Source organism: Cricetulus griseus (genome assembly GCF_003668045.3).
Source record: "Cricetulus griseus strain 17A/GY chromosome 1 unlocalized genomic scaffold, alternate assembly CriGri-PICRH-1.0 chr1_1, whole genome shotgun sequence".
Classification (NCBI taxonomy): Eukaryota; Metazoa; Chordata; class Mammalia; order Rodentia; family Cricetidae; genus Cricetulus; species Cricetulus griseus.
This window is the reverse complement of record NW_023276807.1, coordinates 203461385-203475727: the sequence shown is the minus strand read 5'-3', so window position 1 is coordinate 203475727 and position 14343 is coordinate 203461385. Positions and strand designations below refer to the sequence as shown.

At 41.8% G+C, this 14343-nt stretch overlaps 1 protein-coding gene and 1 long non-coding RNA gene across 2 annotated transcripts in view; one reads left to right on the top strand and one right to left on the bottom strand.

Annotated features, from left to right (window-relative positions):
* Window positions 1–6946: 6946 nt before the first annotated feature.
* LOC113832199 lies at window positions 6947–12393 on the bottom strand. Its single transcript, XR_003479393.2, has 3 exons — window positions 12311–12393; window positions 10400–10559; window positions 6947–7084 (listed from the first exon to the last, which is right to left on the bottom strand). It is a non-coding gene; the product is annotated as an uncharacterized LOC113832199 (long non-coding RNA).
* Window positions 12394–12443: 50 nt separating this feature from the next.
* Window positions 12444–14343, top strand: part of Dlgap5 (DLG associated protein 5) — a 33296-nt gene continuing 31396 nt past the window's right edge. Inside the window, exon 1 of the mRNA XM_027386546.2 lies at window positions 12444–12565. The gene's annotated coding sequence lies outside the window, so the exon portion shown is untranslated. The remainder of the gene's footprint in view (window positions 12566–14343) is intronic.

Here is a 14343-nt window from a genome sequence, read left to right as displayed (position 1 = left end):
GTCTCAAACACAAAACAAACCAAAAATAAAGAGAATTTAAGATCCATCAGATAATGACATTGCATATGTTTATAATAAAATTAAATATGTAGGCTAATAATAGCACTCGAAGCAAAAATGGGGTTTGATAGGACATACCTGTAACCCCAGCTGTACATCATTTTCTGACTTAAATGAAGTTTTGGTGATGGGTTCCTATGCACTATTTTATCATGACCTATGTTCATCTTCCTCACACTTAAGGTAGGTAGGCATTGCAAATATCCCCCTGCTAGCTGTGAAATGCCTTGAGTTTCACAATGTGTGGAAATGATGAGATTACAGGCAAGTGGTTTGTTCTTACATTTGGACTTGCTGATACAGTTTCCATTATCCTCTATTCTGATGCAAGTGCCGGCCATTCCTATTGAAAGGATGCAAAGCTGTAACTATCATGGCAGCAAAATCTCTCTAAATGTGCACCTAGTTTTGAAAATATATTCACTAGTATGGTGTTCCTCTGACATGTCTCCCACAGGCTTATACTTCAGACATTTGCTACACAGCTGCTGGCACTATTTGGGGAGGCTGTGGAACTCCAGAATTTTGGATTGTTTCCCAAAAGAAGGGACACTGGACAGCAAGGAGCATAGGACAGACATATTTGACACAAGTAGCTCACTGGGATTAGGCCTGTGAATGTGATTTCTGACCCCTGGTTCCTTTCTTCCTTTCTGCTTCCAGCTCTGCTGTGATGTCAACAGCTTCCACCACACTGTTGTCACCAGGAACTGCCATGATGGACTGAACCCCTCTGAAACCATGAGTCCAAATAAAATTTCCTTAGGTCATTTCTGTTGGGTAATTTGGCGACAGCAATGCAAAAGTAACTAATGTATCATCAAAGCACGAAATTCTAGTAGGGTTTTCTAGTGCTGTTCAGGAAAGACAGAAAGAGAATCCAAGCACTGAGAACAAAATGAATACTAAGCAGAAGGGTACAGATGCTGGATTCAATGATTAAACAACTGCCAGGGCCTGCTGGACTTTGGGATGGACACTACTGAGGTGATGGGGAATGAAGAGATGACAGACGTCCAGAAAAGCTGGGATCACGAGGGCTGTGTGCTACGATGGAGACTCACTATCGGTTTAGGAAACGCAGTGAGCTTATTCTTTTTAGCTGAATGAAGAGGTGCTCTAGCCAGTCTTGGTAGGGGTTTCTGTAGAGGAGCAGTCCTAGGCTGCAGTCGTTGTGGATGAGGAAACTGTTGGAAGAAGCATGAAATGGCCATGCTTATATCATGAAGGTTCATTCACACAAGTGTGCACTTGTTCCCCACAACCAATCATCTTTTAAAGATTTGTTCTATATTTAATTGTGAGTCTTTGGCTGCTGGGATTAAAGGTGCCTGGCTTCTATGGCTTGTGGCTGACTTTGCTTTCTGAATCCTCGGGTAAGCTTAATAAATCATAAACAATATCTCACCACACTTTGGGTGTGTGTCTTTGCTATGTGGGTATGTACATATAAATGACAGTGTCCATAGAGGCCGAAGGTGTTGGATTCCCTAGAGCTGGTGTTACAGGTAGTTGCCAACCACCTGATGTGGGTGCTGAGAGCTGAACTCAGGTCCTCTGCAAGAGTAGTACATGCTGTTAACCACTAAGTCATTTCTCCAGCCCTATAGCTAACAATGGTGCAATGCAAAGTACTCCAGTTCAAATTGCAAACTCTACAATATGGCTAATCCCTTTGAAATACCATGAAAATGATTTTTAAAAAACATAGCAATGGTGGTTGAAAGGTGACCCAGAGCCATGGGAGTGCTCTCTGACAGAGCAGTTGGCTGCAGACCCATGGGAGTGCTCACTGACAGAGCAGTGGGCTGCAGATCCACAGGAGTGCTCACTGACAGAGCAGTGGGCTACAGAGTAATAAGAATGTCCACTGAAGATTTTCTGGTGAGAGAATTGGGGCCAGGGAGGAAATTCAAAGTCTGATTGGCAACAACTTCAAGATTTGGACCAAAAACAAACAAACAAACAAAACACTAAACAAGGGACAGTGGGATAGCTCTGGGTAAATGGGTAAATATACCTGTCACTAAGCCTGATGACCTGAGTTCAATTCCCCAAATCCACAAGTTGGAAGTAGAAAACTGACTTCCACAAGATGTCCTCTGACTTCCACACATGTGTATACCATAGTATACACACACACACACACACACACACACACACACACACACACTAAATAAATGTTTAAAAAATACTAAACAAGGTATCTTGTAATGTTAAAAGAAAAAACTCACAATGAAGCTACAGTTGTGCACCAAATAGCATAGCATGAACATTCATAAAACAGAAGTTCTAACAGAGTCTAAGGCTCTGAACAGAAATGGAGGCTTCAGTTCTACTCTCTTCATCCATGTTAGTGCAAATAGATGAAAAATAGGTAACAATGGAGAATAAAGTAGAATAATAGCTTTGACAGTCTAAGGAAAATATTTTTAACTCAGCATTATTATTAATGAAGCATTGAACCAAAACAAAATAGTTTGGGAAGTAAAAAAAAAGCAAGTTTAACATTCACTCCTTCCATAGAAAAATTATTCAAGGAAGTTGGCCAACAAAGAAGGAGCCTAAGCTACAAGGTTACACAATAATGGCAATTAAGTGTAACCAGAAATTTAAGAAATGAAATGGAAAATTCTTAGACTTTTTTTCTTCTAAAGTAGTTCAAATCATACTATTTGACTTAGAGAGGATTATACTTATGTAATTACAATACTATATGTGCATCCTATTGTTTTAACTTGTTTAGATTTTTGAAATATACATGTATATGAGTGTCTGGCTTCTGTGTATGTATGTGGACACCATGCATACTTGTCTCCCTGGACTGGAGTTATGGATGGTTGTGAGATATCATATGGGTCCTGGGAACTGAACCTAGGTCCTCTGCAAGAGCAACAAGTGCCCTTAATCATTGAGCCATCTCTCCAGTCCCTAGTTTACTATATATTCTTAGCATAATTCACATTGCCTGTGAAGACTGTCTACATAGGGATAGTATTCATTGTAAGTGTTTGTGTTTGGAGGAGGGACAGGACCCAGGGCTTAGTACATGCTCAGCCAGTAAGTACTATTTATTTAATATAATTAATTAATTTTAAAAATTATATGTGTGAATGTTTTGGCCACATACATATATTTTTATACATAGAATATGTATATATGCACCATATCACCATGTGCAAGCCTAGGATACACAGCGATCAGAAGAGGGTGTTGGATCCCCTAGAACTAGTGCCACCGTTGGCTGTGAGACACCACGTGGGTGCTGGGAATTGAACCTGAGTCCTCAGAAGAAGCAACAAGTGCTCTCTAAACCACTGGCCCCCCAGCCCTGGTTTAATTTTGAGTCAAAACACAGAAGATTTAATAGTTAAAGAATAGTACATATATGACATAAACCTTGACAATTGAAAACTTATGTAGCAGGGTAAAATTTTTAATCAATAAACGGAACTGTGAGAAATACCACCTTTTTTTTTTCTACGTTTCAACTTAGAAGCCTGCTTCTGGGGCCAGTGAGATGGCTCAGCAAGATAGAGCACTTGCACACCAAGCACAAGGACCTTGATTCTCTCCCTGGGACCCACATGTTGGAAAGAGAGAATCCATTCTGACCTCCACACAAAACAGACACACATCCCCACACCAAAATAATAAAATAAATGTATTAAAAAGTATAACAAAGCCTGCTTCTGGGATAATCTCCCTTTCTTTTCCAGTTCCTTGAGTACTGCTAAGTAAGAAATGAACCACAGATGGTCTGGGATTTCCTTGATCTCTCAGGGTCTGGTCAGGGCACACAGCTGTCAAAGCACCAGAGAGTAGGGAGACCCTTCCTTCCTCCATGAGTAATCTTTGCAGTTAGATACCCAAGAGTTTCCATAAATGCCCACAGGGCTCCATTCCTTCCTCTGGGGCCCAGTGAGTGGCATAAATCTTAGCAGAAGTCAGAAAGCCTGTAAAGTCAGAAAGAAGGTTCCCAGGTATTTTCTACCTCTTGCTCTTCTGAGGCTTGCCCTTGCCTCAGGATGCCAAGATGGAGCAGTATCTGAGGAGAATACACAGCTTGGCCACCACCTCAACCTTTACCTAATCTCTACAGAGATGCCCCTGCACACCTCCTGCCTCTGTTGCCACGGGGCTACCCTCAAACCCTGAACTTCTCATTGAGTTAGATTAGCAGCAAACAATATTTTACCAGCTAACCATATTTTTATCCCTGAATTACACCTTGAAGCTTGAAGCTTGGTATTTTCTTGAATGGTGAAATAGTAAAGGGAAATATAAGTTAAATTAAAATAAATATGAACTAATACCATAAAATATTATTCAGACACATGGTGATATAACTGTGGTGGTTAATCCTCATTGCAAACCTAACTACATTAAGGCACCTTTTTTTTTTTAAGGAGTCAAAAGGCTGAGGGAGGAGGGTTGCCAAAGAATTCAGAGCCAGCCTGGGCTACACAGTGAGTTTTAGACCAGCTTGAGATACAGAATTAAAGAGTGAGACCTTGTCCAAAATAAAAAAAAAGAAAAAGAAAAAGAAAAAGAAGGAAGGAGGGAAGGAAGGAAGGAAGGAAGGAAGGAAGGAAGGAAGGAAGAAAGAAAGGAAGAAAGGAAGGAAAAAAGAGAATATAAAGAAAGAAATAATTCCTAGGGCCTAGAATTGGCAAGATGGCTCTAGGGGTAAAGGTGCCTGCTACCAAGCCTGATGAACTAAGTTGAATCCCCAGATCCTCCATGAAAGAAGACATGAACTAATTCCTGGAGGTTGTTCTCTGACCTGCACATGCATGCAGCCACACAGCCACACACACACATATCCATGCAAATACACACTCACAAAAGTTAAATATACAAATGTGATATAAGAGAAAAGAAAAAAGATAGGAAGCATGCCTAGGGGATCAGTGAAACACAGTTAAATATGTGAAGGAGTTTCCAGAAACAATTAGATCCCAAAGACTCTGATCTCACTAATGGATTAATTCTAATCCCTGAAAGGATTCACTATATAGATGCACTATCACAGTGAAAGGCAGGAGAGAGGGCCTAGTTGGGAGAAATGGGTCACTGTATGTGTGTCTTGGTGGCTAGATCTTGCACCAGCCTCATTTTATATTACATTTTCTCCCTGCTTCCTATCTAATGTGAGGTGAAGAATTGACTTCATTAGACACTCCAGACATGACACATTCCCAAAAACATACACACTCATGACACGGCACATTCTCCTCCAGTGATATGCTGCTCAAGTGCATGGGGTCAAGTCACCATAGGCTGAACATTCCATACTGAGCCAGAGATCTTTCCCAGCTTTACTTGTTCTCAGTTACTTTAATCATAGTAATGCAAACCATAGCTGAGAAAAATGGTAAGATCCACCTTTAATCTGGACCACACCTGCTGGCAGCCTATATAACAGACGTGGAAGAAGGAAGCTTGCCCTCACTCTCACTGGCAAGTCCATTCCTTCACTAGCATTAGAGCCTATTTAGATTTGGTTTTCTGACGTGTACTGAAGACCAGCTGAGACATCCAGGCTCATGAACTGAACAATGATTCTTGGACCTTCTGTTGTAGACGGTCATTGTTGGACTAGCTGGAATATAGCCTGTAAGCCATTTGAATAATTACACACACACACACACACACACACACACACACACACACACACACACACACGTTTATTCTATCAATTCTCTTCCTCTAGAGAACTCTTAAGACATTATTTAAAGCCAATGAAGAAACTATTAGAATACTTATAAAAATAAATAAAAATACCAGTAATAAAACCACAGAGGAGGTGGGCACTGTAGTGCATGCCTATACTCCCAGCATTCAAAAGAGAGAAGCAGGAGGGCTCATGAACTCCAGGGTAGCTCAGGCTACATGGTGAAACTCTGCTTCAAAAATAAATAAATAAATAAATAAATGAATAAATAAATAAGCATCCAGAGGTGGAGGGATGATAAATCATAATTAAACCTTAAGTGTTCATAGAAGAAACTCAATTGATTCTATGTGAATCTGATAATACTTGAAGAGCAGAAATATATTAAACTAAAAGCAGAAACTACCACCATAAGTTATTTATGGAAATGAATTACAAAATGGGAGAAAGTTAGGCAAAGCAGGGAGATTTAATTTTTCCATATTAGGCTTGCTTTATTCCTAATTTTTATGTTGTATGAATGGTAACACTTTACTAACAAAATTAGATCAATTGAAAATAAATAAGGCTATTTTTAACACATAGCCTCATTAATATTTATAAAATAGGTTAATGAAGAACTCTTTAAAATATGCTCATGGGCACTAGGTTTTCACTTTTAAAATTCACTGCTAAATCTCTTCCTGTATCATAAACAACTGCTAAAAATATTCAAGAAAAACTCCGAGGTCAGTGAGATGGCTCAGTGGTTAGAGGTGCTGGATGCCAAGCCCCAGGGCCTGAGTTCAAGCCTTAGGAACCATACAGAGTGAAAGAAAACGGATTCCTATAAGCTGTCCTTTGCACTAAACATGTGCATCATGGTGTATTTGCCGACAAGCACACAAAGGATAAGCAAATAAATATACAGGGTTGAAAAATTCCTTGCCTTTTTTTTTGAGGGGGGCGGTTTTGAGACAGGGTTTCTCTGTATTGCTTTGGAGGTTGTCCTGGAACTCGCTCTGTAGACCAGGCTGGCCTCAAAGTCACAGAGATCTGCCTGCCTCTGCCTCCCGAGTGCTGGGATTAAAGGTGTGAGCCATTTCCTCCAAAACAAGTTATAAGTATAACTTGCTTATAATGTAACAAAAATTAACAAGAGTAACAAAACAGCATCAGTGAGATTGCAGTCTTTTGGAAAAGAAAATCATTTAGTCAAAGGCAATCATGTTATTTGATCCAATTGTACCATTTTTATTACATTTGTAACAGGCCCCAGACTTTCATGGGCTCCCAGATTTTAGCACAACTGACTCCATGATGGAAGCGCCATTCAGGCCATAATACTCAGCATGTAGACAGTACCACCTGCCAAAAAAACGTAAAGAAAGATGTAATCTATCCAAGTCCATAGTTCTGGGAAAGTCTCTAAATGTATAACCTTATTTTTTGGCCTCTGTAGTTCTTTTGGCTAACCGCTCTTTTTCACTGAAGTATGTCAACCTAGGATATGTTTTTTGTGCTTAAAAACTCAACCTGAGAAAGTCTCAGGACTACACTGGGACCCTGAATACATAGTGTAGTCACCAGCTGGCTAATAAAGACTGTCTATTGGTTTAAACCTATGTATTCTTCTCAGGTGGACACCCCACAACACATTTTTATTCATTTCATCTGTGTGTGTTATGTGGTGTAGAACTGTGGGTGCATGCATGCCAGGTGCATGCATGCCAGGTGCATGCATGCCATGATTGTTGTAATTTTAAAAATTGGCACAAGAGAGAAAGACTCCATGGGACAGAGCTTGGATGGGTTTTTTTTTTACTGGGGGAAAGTGAATGGGAAAAGCAGGGAGTGGAAAGGGGAGACCTCTGGGAACAGGAGTGACAGAAAGGGAGAGAGAAGGAGATACAGAGAGACAAAGAAGCAGGGGTGGGGTGGGAGGGAAGATTGGAGATGAGCAGGGCCCTTTTTAAAAGGGAACTCTGAATATGCACAGGTGGTGCTCTTAGTGGCTGCAGCTGAGGGTGTATCCTGTCGGGGCCCCAAGGGCAGGCCAGTGTACATTCCTGAATACTAACACTGGTACATATATGGAAGTCTGAGAACTAACTGTAGGGAGCTTGGAGGTCTTCATGCTCACAGACATGCACGGGGGAATTTGCAATGTTAAGCACACAGGGTTTTTCCTTCAAAGGACGGACTCAAAAATCTGTCTTCTGCTTGGAAGGCTGGAGCTGATGTACTTTATAGCCTGGTGACTGTTGTGAAATAGGTGTGGCTGAAGACTTTCTCCAGTGGAACCATCCTCCAGACCCACCTGGTAAACTTGCTTCTGTATAATCTATCCTTATGTCTATCTTTATGGAAGGTGTCACATACCCTTTACGAAGTTTTGATGTAGTCACGTGTGATCAGTATACAGCTTACTTTGTTCCTTAACAATATTTGGGTATGCTTTGGTGTGCCCATGGGATTGAATTAATCATCACAAGAATAATTTTTTTTACCAGATTGTGTTGTATTTAAATAAACCTAAAATAAACAATGCCCAAAGTTTGAACCAACATTGGCTATTGAGTCATTTTGCTCTGAATTGCATTTTTGCCTCTAAACATTCATCTCTCTGCTGCCTTGAAGGTTGCAGAGACCCCAGCAGAAGACAACTTCAGAGTCAGTTCTTCCCTACCATGCAGGACTCAGGGATCAAACTCCTACCGTTAGGCTTGGCAACAGGCATCTTTGTTCACTGAACCATCTCACCAGCATGAACTTTTTTTATGGTGGACAAACTAGAACTTTTATCATTGTACCAAGACCCCTTTAATCTCTAACAAAGATTTTGTTTGTCTGTTTCATTTGAGATAATGTTTCCTAGCTCAGGTTGGCCTCAAATTCAAGACCTCCCTGCCTTAGCCTCCTCTTTTAGCTATGATGACAGCCAAGACCTCTGTGCACTCCTTCCCAGGTTCCTTTTGTTATTTGTCTGCAGTTATATATACTATCGTTTTACAGACTCTTTACATCCTTGGGTTTTGAGACTATATCTTGTAAACGGCAAATTCTAGATATTTAAACAAAATCTACCATCAAATTGCTAGTTTACTAGCATTTATAGTTACTGTCTTTATTTATTTATATATTTGAAATGGTTTCTATCCTCTTAATTGGTAATTTCAAGGACTAGAGAGATGACCCAGCAATTAGGACCACTCACTGATTTTGCAGAGGAACCTGGATTCAATTCCCAGGACCCAAATGATGAGTCATTTATCTGTAACTCCAGTTCAAGGGGATCTGACACCGTCTTCTGGCCTCTGAGAGTACTTAGCATGCACATGCAGGCAAAATACCCATACACATTAAATAAATAAACACTTAGTTTGAAATTTTAGTGGGTCCAACTTTTTCTACACTTTTTTTTCTTTGGGTTTGCTAAGAATTAAATCTGTGGTCTTATACACACCAGGAAAAAGCTATACCAAATGAGCTATATCTCCAGCTATGTTTGCAATGACATAAAAAAATAGATATATGTAAAGTTTCTGTCCTGGTTGTTGTTTTGTTATTATTTATTTGTTTTTATCAACTTCTCAGAAGTAAGAATTATCTGAAAAGGGAAACTTCAGTTGAGAAAAATCCTCCATCAGATTGCCTATAGGCAAGTCTGAAGGACATTTCCTTAGTGTGGGAGAGTCTAACTCCTGTGGTCAGTGCCATTCATGGGCAGGCAGTCCTGGGATGTGTAAGGAAGTGAACAAAGTGAGCCAGAAGGAGCAAGCCAGTAGTAAGCAGAGTCTCTCTCTTTTTGCCTGTAAAGCTTTCAGCCAGTGCTCCAGCACCATGTGTGCCACCATGCTTCTCTTCCCTGCCATGATGATAATGGACTAACCTCTGGAACTGTAAGCCAGTTCCAATTAAATGCTTTCATTTATGAGTTACCTTGGTCATAGCAATAGAACCATAACTAAGACACCTGTAAGCAGGAGTTTTGGTCTATCCTCTTACACCTTGTTTTATTTTCTTCCTCACCTGTATTTCACTGTCAAGAGATACTGATTAAAGGTTTTAACGAATGAATGTTCTCCCTTGATATTGTCCCTACAAATCTCTTTCATGTGTTTGGGTCTTTCTGTTTTGTTTTGTGACATCCCCTTTCTTAAGTATAACCAGGGTCATCCATGGTGTACTCACCAGTGGGTACCAAAGAAAGACAGTGACTCTCTCCCTCCTCTGACACTTTCCAATAACTAATAGTAACCTGAGAGGAGTAAGGTCACTATCCATTTTGAAATTCTTACTTCATTATTAATTATGTGTATGTGTGTATGTCTGTGTAGATATGTACACATTTGTCTGGGTGTCTATGGAGGCCAGAAGAAGGTATTGCATCCCCTGTACTGGTGTTACACAGGCTGTCTGACATGGGTTCTGGCTAAACTCCAGTCCTCTGCAGTAGCAGCAAGTGCTCCTGTCCACTGAGCCATCTCTCCAGCTACTCCCCATGTCAACATTCTAAAGACAAAATCTGTTTTGTTTCTGCAGAGAGCACTGCCTGTGGGCTGTGAGGCGGTTGGCAATAAGTATGTCCACACGAAATTTGTCTTTCAAATAGGCTCATTTTGTTCACACAAACATTCCTTATAATACCATCCTAATATAAAAGTTAAGCAGACACCTCACCAAGTGGAGAACATGGGCAGGAAGTGCTGCAGGCTTCCTCTGGGGAATCTTCTCTGCTGAGGATGCTTTGGGAGGTTTGCTGGCTTGACCCATGTCAGCTGTGAAGTCTTTCAGCATTGACAGGCTGGGAGGATGGTACCAGTGGAGGTCCAGCAGACCACTGAGAGTAGAGGCCCATGGATAGCATTGACAGGCAGGCAAGTGTGAGCCCAGGGACTGTGCCCGAAGTGGAAGTTCAACAGCCACTGACACCAGGGCCACATTCAGGTTCTAATCTCTAGTCATCTCACCCAGGGGTATCAATGCAGAGGATTGAGAAGCCCTGTCTCAGGAGTATGGCGGTGAGATCCTAGAGACCATTTCCGGAGATCCAGTTTTTGTATCACTTCATTGAGCTGTAACTTTGGGCTTTGGGGCTCAAATATTGGAGATGGTTCACTAACACATCAAGGCCACCTTGTGGTTAGGTCATTAGCATATCTAGGCCTATTAGCATACCTAGGCCTGCCTTGGGTTTGGCTCCTACCTGAGTTACAAAGTGGCTGGGTTTACTAACATACATTAGGTTCTGAGGTCCAGCTCTGATCAGAGCTACCTGCTGGCAAGCTCATGTCTAATAGGTATTAACATTATTCCAAATCACACAAAATAGTTTCACTTATGTTCCTAACAGTTAGGTTTTTGTTTTGATTTTTTGAGACAGGGTTTTTCTGTGTAACAGCCCTCCCTGTCTGTCGGGAACTCATTCTATAGACCAGGCTGGCCTCCAACTCACTGAGATCCACCTGCCTCTGCCTCCCGAGTGCTGGGATTAAGGACGTGCACCACCACCACCTGGCCAATAGTTGTGTTCTAATTGAGATAGGATCTTACTATGTAGCCTTGACTTGCCTGGAACTCACTATGAAGACCAGGCTGGCCTGGAACTCCCAGACCTCCAGAATACAGGATTAAAATTCTGTACCACCATAGCAAGTCTGGGCTCAGCATTTTCCTCTAAAAACAAAACAAAATTGATTTATTAAATGTTTTAAGATTTGATTTTCTGCATGAGTGTTTTGCCTGCATATATATATGCATCCCATATATGCCCCCAGAGGTCAGAAAAAGGTGACAGATACTCTGGAATTGGAGTTACAGTTGGTTGTTAGCCACCATGTGGCTGCTGGGGATGAACCTGGGTCCACTGTAAGAGCATGAAAGCATTTCCAACTGCGAATCCAACTCTCCAGACCCCAGTCTCAGCATTTTTAAATAAGAAATATTATGTCAATTATCTATTTTCATTTTTCTCTTCGTGTGTCCTAGAGGACTCATTGCAGCTACAGGAACAGACATAATCTGTACCAAGTGGTTGGCAGAGAAAAGCAAAAGCCGAACTCTCATAGATGCTTTCCTAATGTATCATCCAGTGTCTATAGGCCACCCTATAAACACAAGGTCAGCATAGCTGCACCGGCCCAGGATTTTTGTTTCCTTGTTATCTTAAGAGTTTAGCCCATGTTGGTTTATATGTGTGTTGTTGTTTCTAAGTTGACCTCAATGGCAGCTCCTTAATTTTACGTCAGCTGGAAGCAGAAATAGAATAAATTATCTCAGTTAACCTTATTAAAACTTTTCTTTCTGAAGCGTGGTTGCTCACGCCTTTAATCGCAGCATTCAGAGACAGGCGGGCAGATAGATCTCTGTGAGTTTGAGGCCAGCCTGGTCTATATAATGAGTTCCAGGACGGCCAGAACGACATGGTGAGATCCTGTCTCAAAAAATAGAAAAACACCAAAAAAGAAAGAAAAAAAAATCTCTTAAAATGAAAGGAAATGAGGAAAAAAAAAAACAACCTGGAGAGGCGAGAAGAAAATTCCTCCCGCCGTCCTCACCCCTCCCGTCCGCTCCACCCAGCCTGATGCTCACCGGCGGTCAGCCTGTTTACAGCAGCCCTCATCGCACTCCTTCCAAACAATTCAAAAGTCGCACAGAACCAACCTATCGTAAGCCTAGTCCGAGGGGAAGGGGCGGGACTTCCGGAAGTGTTGGCAAATGTCCCTCCAATCAGTGGTCGGCCGCGGGAAGTTTCAGTTCAGGGCGGCTTTAGGGGTTCCTTCTGCGGATCAGCGGAGGTTTCTCTGTGGCGGGAGCGTGCGGGAACGTGGCCAGAAGCTGCTTCAGGTAAGTAGGACCGAGAGTTCAGGGTCCGCCTTGGATGCATGCCAGTTTGAGAATGGCCTGGGCTACAAAAAGAACTTTAGATGATCTAGAGAGATGGCTCAGCGTTGGAGCACTTGCTGATCTTGCAGAGGTTCACTTCCCAGCACCCCACTTTAGGCCTCTGGTTTTGAAGGCTTGTAGGGGTCGTGGAGAGCCGCTGAGGTTTGGCACTGTGACAGGCCAGGAGAGGCCATCGGTCCATAGGTGAAGGTGCAGCCTCAACATCTGTTGAAAACCCAGGATCGAAGGAGTCATGAGGAAAACTTAAGAGAGCCTATGAGAGGTTATTGGTGACGGTGAAGCCCAGTTGCAGCACAAGACCCCAGAACTTTAGAGATGCCAGTACCATAGGACCACGAAGAACAGCAGCAGCAGTAGAGTGGAGCTAGCCAGAGCTTGGAAGACAAGCTTTGTATGCTGCAGAAGACAGAGCTTAAGAAGTCAGCCAAGACCCTTGGAAGAGCCTAGAAGATCGCGAGTGAATCCCAGACGTTGGACATTGTGTTGTTTACACTTGGAGTTTGGTTTTGCTTTGGTTTGATTGTGACTGTGATTGTGACAGGTTCTTCCCTCTTGAAGTAAGAAAGCATTTAATTTTTATTTTTACAAGAGTCCACAGCTGAAATTCTTTGAACATTTTTTCAATATTTTTTATTAATTTACTTTTTACATTTCAATTCTTTGAACTTTTAAAAGAGATTTTGGATTTGTAAAGAGATTGCATATTTTAAAGAGACTGAAATTTGAATGTGTTTGGATTTGTAAAGACTATGGACTTTTTGTTCTTGTTTTGGTTAGGTTTGGGTTTTTGAGACAGGGTTTCTCTGTGTAGCTTGAATTTACACCTGCCTCTGCCTACTGTGTGCTGGGATTAAAGGCATGAGCCACCACCACCTGGCAAGACTCTGGCCTCTTAAAGTTATTTATGTTTTTAATGTGAGATATTGGAGATGAATAAGAAAGGAAAGGTTATGATTTAATAGTGATATGCTTGTCAAACTGACAAGGAGTCAGTTGTCCTGCTAGTCTTTTTTGTTTTTTGAGACAGGGTTTCTCTGTGGCTTTGGAGGCTATCCTGGAACTAGCTTTTGTAGACTAGGCTGGCCTTGAACTCACAGAGATCCATCTGCCTCTGTCTCCCAAGTGCTGGGATTAAAGGCATGCACCACCACCACCGGCTGTTTTGGGGTATGGCTGGTCTTATGTCAATTTGACACACAAACTAGAGTTATCTGAGAGGGAACCTCAATTGAGAAAATGCCTCCATAAGATCCAGCTGTAGGATATTTTCTTAATTTGTGATTGGTGAGGGCCCAGCCATTTTGGGTGGAGCTGTCCCTGGGCTGTTGGTCCTGGGTTTTATAAGAAAGGCTGAGCAAGCTATAGGGAGCAAGCTATTGGGAGCAAGCTATTAAGCAGCACCCCTCCATGGTCTCTGCATCAGCTCCTACCTTCAGCTTTCTGTCCTGCTTGAGTTCTGACTTCCTCCAGTCAAGCACTATGATCTGGAAGTGTAAGCTGAATAAACCCTTTCCTCCCCAACTTGCTTTTTGGTCTGGGCGTTTTGTTGCAACAATAGAAATCCTAACTAAAAGCTCTCTTTCCATGTTTCTTGAGACAGAGTTTCTCATCAAAGCTGGAGCTCATTAATTCAGTTAGGCTGACTGGCATAAGAGCTTCGGTTAAGTGCCTGTCTCTGCTCAGATAAGGACTGGAATTACAGACGTGTGCCACTGTGC